The following is a 12,244-nucleotide window of genomic DNA, read 5'->3' on the forward strand; positions in this document are numbered from 1 at the left end:
AGCAGCAGGTCCATTTTTATGAGTAACCAAGGAAAGGAAACACATAAGAACCTGCTTCTGCTAAGAACATTTTTATTTTATTTTATTTTATTTTATTTTATTTTATTTTATTTATTTTTTATTCTATTCTATCTTATCTTTTTATTTTAAGAAAATTCAGTTCCTCAGTTGCACTAGCCATATTTCAGGTGCCTAACAGCCACACATGTCTGGTGACTACTGTATTGGACAATGCAGATACAGACATTTCCCATCATCTCTCATCATCTCAGAATGTTCTACTGAACAGCACTAGGTTAACCACTTGAAAGAGATATATATTTATTTTCTTTCTTTTAACTGAAGTATAGTTGATGTGCAACATTACATTAGCTTTATGTGTACAACATAGTGATCTGACATTTATATACATTATAAAATGCTCAATACGATAAGTACAGTTACTATCTGTTATTATACAGAGTTATTACAATATTATTGACTATATTTCCTAGCTTATACTTTACCTCTTAATCTCCTTCACCTATCTCACCATCTCCCAATTCCCTTCCCTTCTGGCAACCACCAGTTTGTTTTCTGTACTTATGAGTCTATTTCTATTTTGTTCAGTTCTGCTGAAAACTTTAAAAGACTTGGGGTACCTGAGTGGCTCAGTTGGTTAAACATCCGACTTCGGCTCAGGTCATGATCTCATAATTCGTATGTTTGAGCCCCATGTCGGGCTCTGTGCCGACAGCTCAGAGCCTGGAGCCTGCTTCGCATTCTGTCTCCCTCTCTCTGCATTACTTCCCAACTTGCACTCTGTTTCTCTCTCTCTCTCTCTCTCAAACATAAAGATTTTTTAAAAAATTTTTTAAAAACTTGAAAAGACTTGAAAATAGAGCAGAAAAAGTCTAAGGTGTTCTCAACTGCTAGCACCATTAAAAAAAGGCATTCATGGCTGACTGAGTAAATGCTAAATGAGTAACATTTCAGCTTTCTACATTTAGGTAAGAAATCAAGTCAGAGTGGCCTATGTTAAATTTCTTTGGTAAGTAGATTGTTACAACTTCCACATAACTTAAAATTTAAAGAGAAATGTTAGGTACTACACTAAAAATGTGAAGCTTTATTCAAAAATGGGCAATTCTCAAAAAAAGTAGAAATGACTATATCAATGGATTATAGCATATTGAGTTTCGAGTATAATGCTTGAGCAGAATCTAGGAGATATTGTATAATGAGTCGACTTTCTTGATGCATCTTGGGAAATGGCACCCTGATTCAATTTTTAATTGGCCTACTGCAGGGGTCAGAAATATTTTCTACAAAAGGCTAGAGAGTAGGGGTGCCTGGGTAGCTCAGTTGGTTGAGTGTCCAGCTCTTAGCTTTAGCTCAGGTCATGATCTCAAGATTCACAGGTTCAAGCCTCATGTCGAGCCCCACCATGTCTGGCTCAGCACTGACAGCATGGAGCCTGCTTGGAATTCTCTGCCTTTCTCTCTCCTTGCCCTTCCCTGCTTGTGCATATTCTCTCTCTCTCTCTCAAAAATAAACAAACAAAATAAATAAATAAATAAAATAAATAAACAATAAACAAACAAACTTTTAAAAATAAAGGCTACAGAGTAATATTTTAGGCTTTGTGGTATGGTCTCTATCACAATTACTCAGCTCTTCTATTGTAGAATGAAAGCAGCCCCAGACCACATGTAAATGGAGTGTGTGGCTGTGTTCCAGTAAAACTGAATTTAGAAAATCAGGCTATGGGCCAAATTTGGCCAGCAATAAACTCTTTGTCCACAAGAACCTTCTTAGGAATCTAATTCTTACACTTTCATACTCTAGAACAGAATAACCCTCAGGGTCTGTCTGTTGCTGTAAAGCAGTGTTTCTCTGGCCTTGGCTGTACATTAGGATCACCTGGGATGATCCGACATCTTCTATTGCTGGGTTGCAACCCAGAGTAAAGAATCCCTGCGGTACAGTGTGGGTAAATGTATTTTTTTGAGCTCCACAGATGATCTAATGTGTGGCCAAGTTTGAGAACCTCTTTGCAGGAAGGTTCTGGCAGCAACTTTAATTCTTCAGCCACCTTAAGTTCTCTCTGTCACTCATCCAAAAACCTAACCATTGCAAGTTATCTACTGCCAAAGAACAACTTTCTCTTTGTAAGAAAAGGAAAGAAGACACTTATTACAGTTTATTGAATGCCTACTTTGTGGCAAGTCCTAAAATGAGTACTTTATATGTTATGAATTAGATATTATAATCTCCATTGATATGTGAAGAAACCAAAACTCAGAGAGGTTATATAACTTGCCCAAATGCCACAGCAAATGCAGAGTCAGAATCTAGACCCAGATCTGACTCCAGAGCCCAGGAGCTATTTGGCTATTCTCACACTGTCCCCTCCTCTGAGAACACAAAGTCCTCTAAGGCTATTAAATTAATATAGGGATGCCACCCAGTATAAGACCCACTCATTAAAATATTCATTGTGGTATATTTAGAATGTGCTTTCAGATTACAGAACTATAGTCACATCCTTGTAATTTATTCAAATAATGTGCCAATTCACAGCCTTTCCTCATATAAAGAGAACTTTAGAAAAATTTTTTTTCTTTAAAAAAGATAACCTCTGAAATGTATTGAAGATTTTTTAAGTCATTATATTAGGTACTACTTGTAAATAGATTTACTTCCATTATCATTTTTGTGGATTTAATATTTTAAAAACATCAATTCCATTAAAAAAGAAAGCCAGTATGAATTACAATAAATGCTAAATTAAAAATGCATTTAATAACATAAATCTTCCAAAGAAGATATACAGATGGCCAACAGACACAAGAAAAGATGTTCAATGTCACTAATCATCAGGGAAATGCAAATCAAAACTGCAGTGAGGTATCACCACACACCTATCAGAATGGCTAAAATAAAAAACACAAGAAACAAGTGTTGGTGAGGATGTGGAGAAAAAGGACCCCTCATTCACTGTTGGTAGAAACACAAGCTGGTGCAGACACTGTGAAAAACATAGATATTCCTCAAAAAATTAAAAATAGGGGAACTTAGGTGGCTTAGTCAGTTGACCACCCAACTTTTGATTTCAGCTGAGGTTGTGATCTCATGATTGTGGGATCAAGCCCTGCATCAGGCTCCACACTGAGCATACAACCTGCTTAATATTCCCTCTCTCTCCCTCTGCCCCTCTCTCCCACTGTCTCTAATAATAATAATAACAACAACAACAACAACAACAGAATTACTCCATGACCCATTAATTCCACTAGTGGGTATATACCCAAAGAAAATGAAAACACTGGGGCGCCTGGGTGGCACAGTCGGTTAAGCGTCCGACTTCAGCCAGGTCACGATCTCGCAGTCCATGAGTTTGAGCCCCGCGTCGGGCTCTGGGCTGATGGCTCGGAGCCTGGAGCCTGTTTCCGATTCTGTGTCTCCCTCTCTCTCTGCCCCTCCCCTGTTTATGCTCTGTCTCTCTCTGTCCCAAAAATAAATAAACGTTGAAAAAAAAATTAAAAAAAAAGAAAATGAAAACACTAAGTCAAAAAGATATACACATCCTTATGTTTACTGCAGCATTATTAACAACAGCCAAGATATGAAATTAACCCAAGTATCTATGATAAGTGAATGGATAAAGAACATGTAGTGTATATATATACACAATGGAATATTACTCGGTCATAGAATGAAATATTGCCACTTGCAACAATATGGATGGATCTAGAGGGTATAATGCTAAGTGAGATAAGTCAGAGAAAGACGTACCATATGATTTCACTCATAAATGGAATTTAAGAAACAAAACAAATGGAGAAAGAAAGAGACAAAAAAAACCCCAGACTCTCAAATAAAGAGAACTGGTGATTACCAAAGGGGAGGTTGGTGGGGGAATGGGTGAAACAGGTAAAGGGGATTAAGAGTAGACTTACTGTGATGAACATTGATTAATGTAATAGAATTATTGACTCATCATATTGTATGCCTGGAACTAATGTAACACCATGTTAATTACATTTGGATTTTAAGAATTACAATAAAAACAAGAAATCTTTATCACTTTTATACTGGATTTGTGATAATTCACTCTGTAATACTTCATTATTAGTAATGAGATATGAAAACAATTAATGTGAATCAATACCTAAAGGCTAGTAATATACAAAATGTATTCTTATCTGTAGCCATACCTTAGACTTGTTTTCATTTGGCAAAATTAGTGGTGCTTGATATTTGTGATTGGTTAATAGTGGTAAATAGTGAATTTTCCGGCTACAGAGAACACACAGCCTGTACATGTACAATTCAACAGTCTCTGAAAGGGGCTGTCTGTTCCTTTGAGTATCCCTGCTATCTCAGTCGACCACATGGTCCACCAAAACCGGCATAGATTCTCTGCATATCCTTACGAGTGAGCCTTTCATGCCAATTGTTGCTTACTGGATTTTTAAGCAACAGACATGTGGTAAACCATGCCTACCTGCTAAAAATGTCTGTATGCTTTCACTGTGAGGTCTCACCAATTTCTAGGATGCCAGGGTGCTAGGAGAGGTGCCTGACTCTTCAGCTCAAACTATGGAAGTTACCACAGTCAGTCACCAGCACAGACCAATTTAAATGCTACAACGTCTAAGTCTTAATTCCATCCAATTATCTTTAATATACTACCAAGAAGAGTTTCTAATGGCTCACTTTCATGAATAAGGGAGCATTTAAGATTAACACAGGAGTTGCTTATATTCAAATAAAATTCTTAAAATTGATCCTATTTATACACTGATTTGCTTGGCAAACTCTCCCTCCAGCCCCACAAAGGTGGGCTTCAGCCCAGTTGAGCGATTTACCCACCAAATGCCTCTATTTACTGAGCAACCACAATGTGCAAATCGCCGTCCTGAAACAGTCTGAGATTCTTAATGATGATTTATTTTGTTAGGCCACTGAAGTCTTCAAAACTGCTTAGTCCCTCTTCTGTTTTTGTTTCTGTCTACAAAATCAATTACATTCAGAGATGAAGTCACCACCCAGCATTTCGGGGTAATAAAAAGTATAAAAGTAGTCAGTCTCTCAGTACTGAAGATTATTAACTAGCTTTAAATACCAGAGAAAAAACCAAAGCTCCAGGGAAAAGCAAAAACGTCTAAGGTCAGCAGCTACTGTGGATTTACATTTCACAGCTTCGAAAAGAAGTTTTGAAGTTCAGGAGGTCAGAGAGTTGCATTTTAGCTCTGCCAATCAGTATGAGATACTACCAGCCCTTTCATCACACTTCACAAATCTGGAAAATCTTTCACCACCAGCAGACCCAGGAGACATCATCAGATAAAATATCAGCACATCAGACGGTTTATAATCTCAAGATGTTGGATAGTGTTCCAAATGTACTTTTTTTTTTTTTTCCCCTTTCTTCTTTCAACCAACAAGAATACTCACAGTAGACAGCCTCTGGGCATACACTTCAGCATCAAAATGTGAGACATTTTATCCCTCAGTGTCCACAGATGTGCCCCTGACTCTGAAGCCTTAAGTTACTACAGCCTTGAAAATCCTAAACTGGGACATGGGTGATGAATGAAATTCCAGGGAAATGCTTTCTTCATCCATCTGGCAGCTGATGACACATTTAGTACTCTTTATTGCCTATCTGTCCCAAAGAAAATGCTGTGATTTAAGCACAGAAAATATTCCCACAGGGAAAGTTATCAGCTAGATCGAAGGGACTCTGAGGAGCTTGGGCAGAGGAAACAGGAGATCATGGGCTGAGGACAAGAGGAAGATGAGGATTAAGAAGAAAACATCAGTGGTGGTGGGATTCTAGAATTTGAAGGGGAGATAAAAGAATGGGCAGGGAGTGATCAGTAGGAACAAAAGACTGGGAGAAGAGAAAAGGAGCAACACTGATACTGAGAGAGACTTTTGTGGCCCTCAAAAAGGAGAATGGACAGAACCTATAGAGGGAACAGGGGAAGCCTAAGAAAGAAATTTTGGGTGGCTGATAAAGAGATGAAAGCAGAGAGAATAGGCGTGGCCTCCAAAATGGTTCCCCTGAGCCTCACCTCCTGATTTTCATGCCCTAATACAGACCCTTCCCATGCAGAACTGAGCTGACACGTGACTACTAAGCTCGTATGGAAATGCTGGCATCCGACTTCCAAGACTAGGTTACAGACAGGAGGGCTTCTGCATGGCATTCTCTTTTGGATCATATGCTTTGAAGAAACCCAGCTGCCATGTTCTGAGGATACTCAAGCCAACTTATGGAGAGGTCCACATGGCGAGGAACTGAGGCATCCTGCCAACAGCCAGCACCAACCTGCCACCACATGAGTGGGTCACCTTGGAAGGAGGTCCTCCATTCCCAGCAGGGTCTTCAGGTAACTAGCTCTGGTGCACACCTTGACTACAAGCTCATCAAAGATGTTAAGCCAGAGCCACCTAGTTAAACTGTTCCTGGATTCCTGACCCACAGGAACTATGCAAGATGATAATTTTAATTTTTTTAATGTTTATTTTGGAGAGAGAGAAAGAGAGAGAGACACAGAGGGTGAGTGGGGGGAAGGACAGAGAGAGAGGGAGACACAGAATCCAAAGCACGCTCTAGGCTCTGAGCTGTCAGCACAGAGCCCAACATGGGGCTCGAACCCACAAACTGCGAGATCATGACCTGAACCAAAGTTGGACACTTACTTAACCAGTTATGCCATCCGGGCACTCAGAGACAATAATTTTTTATCGCTATTTTAAGCTGCTAAATTTTGAGATAGCTTGTTACTAAGTTGCCTCACAGAGTACTAATGGAGTCAGACTATATAAAGAGGACAGGAAAACAGAGATGAAGGATAGAGTCAGGAAGGCAATTCTTAAGAGAGAAAAGCCGAGGAGGTAATACAATCTGAAGTCTGACTTCTCACTTCTTCCCTTCTTACATACTACTGCTTGTTAAATTTTTTCTTTGTAGGTAAAAATTCCTTCACATGAACACTGAACCTGGAAATCCCAAGACTTACAATAAGAAAGAACAGCAAAACTATTCTAAGCGTTTTCCCTATATTTAATTAATGTCAACCCTGTGCTCTAGGTCCTATTAATCCTTTCCTCACAGATAAGGGTGATATGATTTACTGGAGATCATACAGCTAGTGAGTGGCCAAGCCAAGATCAAACCCAGAAACTCTAGTTTCAGAGCCATGCCTTAACCTCTATACTATCTTATGTCCTTCTCCAAATGGAGGCATCTAAGCACAAATGAGCTCTGGGCTTCATTCTTTGATACTGTCCTTCTATGTAACTACATACTATGGGTTGCCGCACCTGCCTTAATCCTCTGGCCTGAGTGGGCAAGAGATTTGTCTTGGTTCCCTTTAGCTTAACTGGTTCAAACTGAAACACAGAAAATTTTAATTATTAAGGAGGACTAAAGAAGAACAAAAGCCTAGTACAACCTGGCATGAATTGGCCTTACTAAAAAGGCCTTTGGGCTTGCCCAAGTGTCTGACTGTAGTAGGTAGCCTGGGGTCAAGATAAAGCCTGATGTGTCATGAAGGCAGCTTGGTTCTGGCCTGCAGAACTACCTCCTTCCCAGGTGACCACCACCACCAGTGGTCTTGTCCTAGGAAAGCCAGTTTCCCTAAATCTATACAAAAGGAAAACCAAGTTCTGTTACCTACAGACTAGGTTTTGGGGAAATGGTCTAATAGAGACCTCCTAAGTAGCCCTAGCAACTCATTTTATGACTTTTTGGTCTAACCACGTTGTTTCTAGTCATCTGTTTAATACACTGGCCTTGCTTTCTCACTGCGTCCTTAGAGGCTAGTAATGGTGATAAGCATGGGCTCTGTTTTCAAACTGCATTTACACTACTATCCTCGCAATGTGGCTTCCATGACAGGACCACCATGTAACATTATCTCATATCCAGGTACCCATGTGTTTGCTGGGCTTGGACTACACTATCTTGTTCCAGCCTATGTCAATCTTGACAATACTCAGCTCGATTTCTGGCTTTCAAAGAAAACCAATAACCCTAACCTCTTGTGAACTTTATCATTTTACTAAAGCTTCATGGGGTCAGGTAGAAGTGCTAGGTACTTCTCTATCTTTCTACCTCCCTTCATCTACCTCTCCCCCACCCCCATTCCTTTTCTGATATCTCAACCCATTTTTATTCAGAGCATTTATGCATATCTAAACCCAGATACTCAGTAAGAAAGCCATCCCCAGCACTAACCCCTCCTAAAAGACCTGTGCATATCTTTTCCATAATAATCATACCAACTTCCTCCTGAGATGCCTGGGCTGCAGTCATTCAGGAGATTCCTCCAGTAATGGAGGGAAAGTCAGAGGTTAGAGACAGAGACCCTGAAAGGATCAGAGATCCCAAGGGGCCATTGAGACCCTGAGCATGTTACTTCACATCTCTGAATCTCAGTTTCCCCATCTATAAAATGAAGATGAAACTACAGATCTAAGATTATTTTGTTTTCACACTGTAAGTTTCAGGGAACTAGCAATACCAAAAAAGGATAATCGAAGTACAACTAGTTCTCAGTTACCCTAACATCTTTCAGTTTTAGGTTTAAAAGGACCTCAATTGCTTGGTTGCCACCCTATTTCTTACACTTCCATCCTGAAAAAAAAAATTCACAATTTGGAGAAAGCTTTGCTTCCTCTCTTGGCTTTGGTCCAGCCCTTCAAAGAGCATGATCTTTTATAAATGCACATGAATGGAGCAGAAATGTCTTCCTCAAAGAGTATTACAGGGAAACTGTGAATAGTTTTTTGTGGAGAGGTGGGTTGCTTCTGTACTTCTCTTCTCTTTTTCAATGAGCAAACAAAAAACAGCCAGGGACACTCTGTGGTCAGAGATTAAACATCACAATATGACTCTATTTTCATTTCCGGTTCATCCAAAGTCCCCACCAAAACACTAAAATGATTCTCAGAAACTGCATAAAGATGGGGAGGTTCTAAGAGAATATCAAATTCTGCTTATCTAGACTTGACTCTGCTTAATTCCCAATTTAGCAAAACTCAGATTAAAAAAAAAAAAATTCTGGCAAAAGCTTCGTCCTGGCAGATAGAGAGAGAGGAGTGACAGCTCCCGCACATGCTGTCCTGGTGTGGTTTGCTTGTTTTTGTCAATTCTGATTCTCTGGAAAAAGATTATCTATCCCCAAAGCCATTAAAGCCCCTAACCAGGATAAATAGTTCCTGCCTATGAAAAACAGTCCTCCATTGTCAGACAATCCCTCTTAATTGATCTTAATAAGCCTTTGTAAATGAAGAGGAAGAAAAAAGCAGAGCACTAACACATGGCAATTATCTGTAATTCTCCATTTGTAATGTCACTGAATAGAGAAAATAATGCAAACGTGGACAGATGCTGACTAGCGCTTACAGACATTAAAATCAGTGTATTTCGTACAGTAAGTACCATGACTAAGCTGCAGTATTTCAAAGGCAGGTCTTCATCCCTATGACAATATCCAGTACCATAGATCGCTGGGGACAGTCATGACGGAAGGTTTCCACAAGGAATGACCCAGGCGGCAGTTTGGCATTGTGGTCTAAAAGCTGATCAGTGTGGCAGACACTCCTTTAGCTGCTAACATTTAAGGTAAAATTTGGTAATTCTGTATCAGCTTTAAAGTGAGAAGAGAAAGACTCCCCAGCTTCCTAGGTGGGTTTCTTGCCAACTTAAAAGAACTATAATCCTAGCATTTTAGAGGGCATTTAAAATGAAATGTCCTTATTTAACAGATAGAAAGAAAACACAGGGGAGGTCTCAAAGCTGTGAGTGAAGCCCACAGGCCTCAAGTGTAGTGCAAAACAAAGTTGGTTTGGGAGGGATGGGGGTGGGATCATGAAAATGTTACATAAAAGCCAGATCTGAACAGTGGAAGGAAGGCCAGGACACAGAGTCCAAAGTCCTTGACCTGAAGGCAAGGATGGTGATAAACAGGTCACACATCAAAAGCCTGGGACACAACATCCTGACCTTGTGACTTCCAAGACCTTGGGGCTGACCGTTCAAGAGCCACAGGTACCGAGCATGGGCTCTCTTCTGCTTCTGCTCCAGGGTAACCTCTAGACTCATTAAATGGATCTGCATTGCGGGTACTGCCCCCCTCCACAAGAAAGACTGCTATGACCATCCAGATACAAACCTTATCGGGTCAAAAACTCTCCCCTCTCAACTTGTAGGAGGAATCCCCAAATGATTGGAAGCAGCCTCCACTAGAGATCACCCCACTGTACACGCCAGCTCTTCCCCGCCCAGAAAGACCCAATAATATCCAATCCCTAAGCAACCTAGGGGCTGGTTCCACCTCACAGAACATGCCTGCGCTCTCCCACTTGAGAGTGTGCCTCCACCTTAATAAACTGCTTTGTGCCTGCTGCTTTCCTTCTGGCTGTGTTCACTGGAGTGCAGGTCCCCAGGTAAATCTCATGGGCAATCCAAGGACGGGGACCTCCTTTCACACAAGGCAGAGGCTCCCAGCAATAACAGAAAGACCACTACGCTTTATCTTACAGATAATCTCATTTTCCATCTTGGCAGTAACCAATATTTCTCTTATCTTCTTTACCTCTTTAGGTACCAGTAAGTAATCCTGAGCAGGGAGCTCTGTGCTAGGTGCTGGGGTTGCTATACCATTTCTGATACATTCAGAGAGATGAGAGCAACTTTCATGTCTCAGCAGAAAAACAACTATGTTTTTAAAATTCCACAAACCTCCACTTCAGAAGTACGAGTGATCTTGTGTGACTTTGTGTGCAAGTGTGTAGGGTGGGTGTGTACTCTGAGCATAAGTGGCACCAATGAAAAGCAACAACCTTAGGCTCACAGCTGAAGATGAGCCAAAAAGAAAGACGGGAGCAAAGGTTACCAACAGATAACAGAAAAAGGGAAATGAATGAAACTCCGGGGAAGCAGAGAATCAGGTACCTGCCAGAGGCTCTGCCCAGAGCCATGGTCTGGGGGAGGACATGACAGCCTTCACATGACTCACTGGAAGCTTGTGTGGGCTCTGCCCTAAGGCTAACAGTTACCAGCACTAGGAGCCACCTGCTTTTATTCTAACACATGACAAAATACGTGGAATTAGAAAAGAAGTGAAAGAACTTTGATTATTTTTACTTTAATTCTCTTGAAAGTTACTCAAATTAAAAACAGTGCACCTCCTATCTATTTGGGGGACAATAAATGGGGGGGGAGTTGAAAATACTTAGCTGATTAGTGATTTTTAGTTTATATCACTTTCTCAATTATTCAGTTAAGAATTCCACTGAAATCATATTATAAGCTGACCTCAGCCAGTTTAGCACCTCAGAAAATGCCTGGTTCTTCTGATAAAGAGAAGGAGCTTCCACCACTTGGAGGCAGGTGACAGCTATGTACTCGCTGATCCCAAACTTACTGCCAGCCTTGGTCCAATTTCTGCCAACGCACATAGGCAAGCAGGCACAAAAACAGACAAGTTGTCCTTTTCCAGAAGGAATTTCTCTTTTTGATCTCTGTGACTTACACAAGAATCACGCAGGGTCACTTTGGGTGTTCACACATTCTCAGGAAAGGACAGACAAACCTTAGTTAGCATCAGGTGGAGAATGAACCCTTTGAGAAGTAGGGGGCCCATGATCCTCACTGCCCTGAAGGCTCAGCAGGTTCTCACCCAGGGGTGGTGGGTGCTTACAATTCATTTTACTAATGAAAAAGATGTTTTCAACATCCTTAAAAGTAAAGAAAACCACTCAGACAATATTTGAAGTGTTTAGGCAAAACCATCTTTGGAGAATGTATTCCTAATGAAGATCTTCCCAATGTCACCAAAGCACCAAGAGAATTAAGTTCACGTACGCATACATACAGGGCACTAGGTATACTTCAGTATTCTTAATGCAGATAATTTGATTGTTTCTACAAAAGGAAAAAGGAAACTTTCAATCTTCAACCCAAGTTATTTACTGCTATTTTACCAGGCAAATTTTCTCTTATAAATTTAAATGATTGAAAACCACTAAGGGAAATCAATGTTGTTGAAATTTTGCAAATACGGTTTCATTCATCATTCTTCTCCCTCTCTATTAGACAAAACGTCTATTAATCCAACTGCTGATCATGTTAAGTTACTATTTATATTTTTAGGACCTCACAGTCAAAACCCAAGATTTGTTTCTAACTTCTCATCAAAATGAACGTATCTTTTTTTTTTTTTTAATTTTTTTTTTCAAC

The 12,244-nt window shown here is 40.2% G+C and overlaps 1 protein-coding gene across 13 annotated transcripts in view; it reads right to left on the minus strand.

The window, feature by feature from the left end:
* The window catches only part of DCLK2 (doublecortin like kinase 2), a 162,863-nt gene that overhangs the window by 40,662 nt on the left and 109,957 nt on the right, over positions 1 to 12,244 (minus strand). The window lies entirely within an intron of this gene.

The sequence above is a fragment of the Felis catus genome, chromosome B1 (assembly GCF_018350175.1).
Source record: "Felis catus isolate Fca126 chromosome B1, F.catus_Fca126_mat1.0, whole genome shotgun sequence".
NCBI classification, from domain to species: domain Eukaryota; kingdom Metazoa; phylum Chordata; class Mammalia; order Carnivora; family Felidae; genus Felis; species Felis catus.